This window comes from Lactuca sativa, chromosome 6 (assembly GCF_002870075.4).
Source record: "Lactuca sativa cultivar Salinas chromosome 6, Lsat_Salinas_v11, whole genome shotgun sequence".
NCBI lineage: Eukaryota > Viridiplantae > Streptophyta > Magnoliopsida > Asterales > Asteraceae > Lactuca > Lactuca sativa.
This window is the reverse complement of record NC_056628.2, coordinates 48,734,373-48,737,246: the sequence shown is the minus strand read 5'-3', so window position 1 is coordinate 48,737,246 and position 2,874 is coordinate 48,734,373.

Genomic DNA, 2,874 nt, shown 5'->3' with positions numbered 1-2,874 from the left:
CAACACAAATTTTTAATTCGATTATAATACGTCATTTCATCAATTAGTTTTTATTAAACGTTATTTTTCTATCGACCGGTTTATTTGGTAGCGACTAATATCTCACACATAATCCTATTATTATAAAATATAACCATTTTTTATCAACTACTTTTATTTATTTTACAAAGATGCTATAAATCTTGATAAATTAAAAATGCCAATAAATTAATTCTATTACAATCCCTTCTACGATTATTAGTTCTAGTTTTTCTATAAATATTTTAATACCCCGGTCAATTCTGGTTACTAAAAAATATATAACCTTTTTAAATATAAAGCTTGAAATCTTTAATTTGAAAGTATACACTCAAATAAAAATCAAATATATTAAATTTGCTTAAAGAAAAAACAAAATAATCCTTTCACTAAACCCCTCTTTAATTTGTAGCTGGTTTTGTCTTTGATTCATAGATCTCCATTTACTCTCTTTTATTAGATATGAAACCAACTTAATAGCTTATCGTTATCAAACTCATAATTAGGTCACATTATAAAATCAATCTCTTTTGGTCTTTGGAGTTTAGTATAGATGTCACGATTATAAATTATAATTAGGTTTTACACAAATCAAATCTAGACATCCCTTTATCAACCTATGAAGGCCTCAAATCATTGTCACAAGATTTTAAGATTTTCTGTAAAGCAATAAATAGACCTTTGTTTATTGAATACAACATAATTTATCTAAACAGTAAAAACAAACTTTATACATGGGTTTGTTTTATCGATTTGAAGGCACTTACTAACAAAAACGGTTTTTATTGATAAAACAAAAATATGTGCAATTGATATTATTTTCGTAGTCTCTAATATATTTGTCTCCACTAATCCATAAAATCCGTATAAAACAGTTGTTACCAAGTTTACCTCTAAAGGTGGACGAAACTGTGACAGTGGCAGGATAGCGGTAATAACTGAGTAGAGGGAAGAGATGAAAAATAAAAATTTGACGTGAGTGGTAGAAATAAAAGGAAAAAACAAAATGATACGACATGAAACTTGTTTAAGGTTACTAGGTATGATAACATTTATCATTTTTTTTTTTTATGTTTTTAATTTCTCTTTTTCTAATTTGTTTTATTTTTTTAATTTTTGTCATAATATTTATAAAAACATATAAATTAATAAAACATAATTCAATTAACTACTAAATTAAACATACAATTTTAAAAATAAAATTGACATTACAAAGGAAGAAAAAAAAAACATTGACCCAAGGCATACGATAGTCCTAACAATTTTAAAAACTTAAAACCGATACACTATTCGTCGCTCAAATATTTCTGCTCGATCTTTGCCTTCATTTTTCGGAGCACTGCCGCTTGTCTCGGTGACATATTATCCTCGCTAGTTTGAAGAATTGCCAAATCCTTCGTAATGCGATCTTCCTCGCTTCTCGACAAAGGAACTCCAAATGTTTACGTTGCAACTCATATCTTTTAAGTGTGATTTCGTTGTGGGCGTCAAATTTCCATTTCATTTCCGCATGCTCTCAAAGTTTACTTTCGCTTTCCTCCGCATGTCGTTGAGCCCACATCGCTTTCTCGCGCCCTATCGATTGTTGAGGCGGGGATATCTCTTTGATGTCGTTGGGGTCGCCTGGTAGCTCATCTGTGTCCGCATTGAGGTCGATGTTTATGTGTGCGTCCAAAATGTCGATCGGACCCGAGCCGCGAGACCTTTTGGATTGTTGTTATGAAAATGTGTCCGTTTTATTCCATTTTGGGTCGTCCTTAACAATCTCCCAAATCTTTTCGTGCTCATAAAGGTGACTTGTCTTGACATGATATTGGTCCATCGCCGCTCTAGAAACATCAATATCGGTCACACCACTTTGCTTGTGCGAGGAAAGATTGTTTTAGATGAAATTGAACTTGGTGCACTTCTTGCTTATTTGAGTTCACCTGCTACTCAACATATCGTGATTGCGATAATTTTCATCCTTCTTCAAAATAGTAAATTTGTCAATCACAACTTCCCAAAAAGCGACTTTTCTCATATTGTTTCTCTTAGTTGGGTTTTTTGATGTCCTGCACCACGACACCGCCAACACGTATTCTTCTTCCGCAATCCACCATGTTAGAGGTTCTTCTTCCAATTGCTCCACCGCGACCGTTTTCCCTTTCCTTATTGTTGTCCCTTTGTTAGCCATTTTTACCCGATCCCTCCCCCCCCCCCCCCCCCCCCCCCCCCCCCCCGCACTTGCATCGTTTCTCGTGTGGGTGGTGGTTGTGTGGTACTTTGTTACATGGTAGCGAATGTGTTGAAAATGTTTAGTGGAATTGTGGTGGGGGTGAGGCGAAATTGAAAAAGTTCCCGAAAAGTGAAAGTTGTGGTGAGCTTTGCGAGTTGAGGATGTTCGCGTACGCCTCATATTGTGCAAAACCAAGAGGAGGGGATATGTTTGTGTTTAGAAGATGAGTGTCGGGGTTTTGATCCATAGTGATTGAATGTGAAATTGGTTGAGTTGTATGAAATAAAGTGAGAGAAATAGGTTAAATATGTAGGTAAAATTTGAATATATATATATATATATATATATATATATATATATATATATATATATATATATATATATATATATATTGGAGTTAAAATTGATTTGTTTATTTACTTTTTACTGGTGACCGTTGTGAAACGGTTGAAAAGTGACCGTTCCTCGCAAAATGTCCGACATTTCTTCCCGTTCTCACTGTAACATCTCGTAACGTAACACCAAAAAACACGAAGAGGGGGAGGGGGTGTTTCCGGCATTATAACGCCGTTTTTTGGATGCCACCTCAGAATAACGGGGCTTTGCGTTGCCCGTTCATAGTCTAAGAAAAATTTATC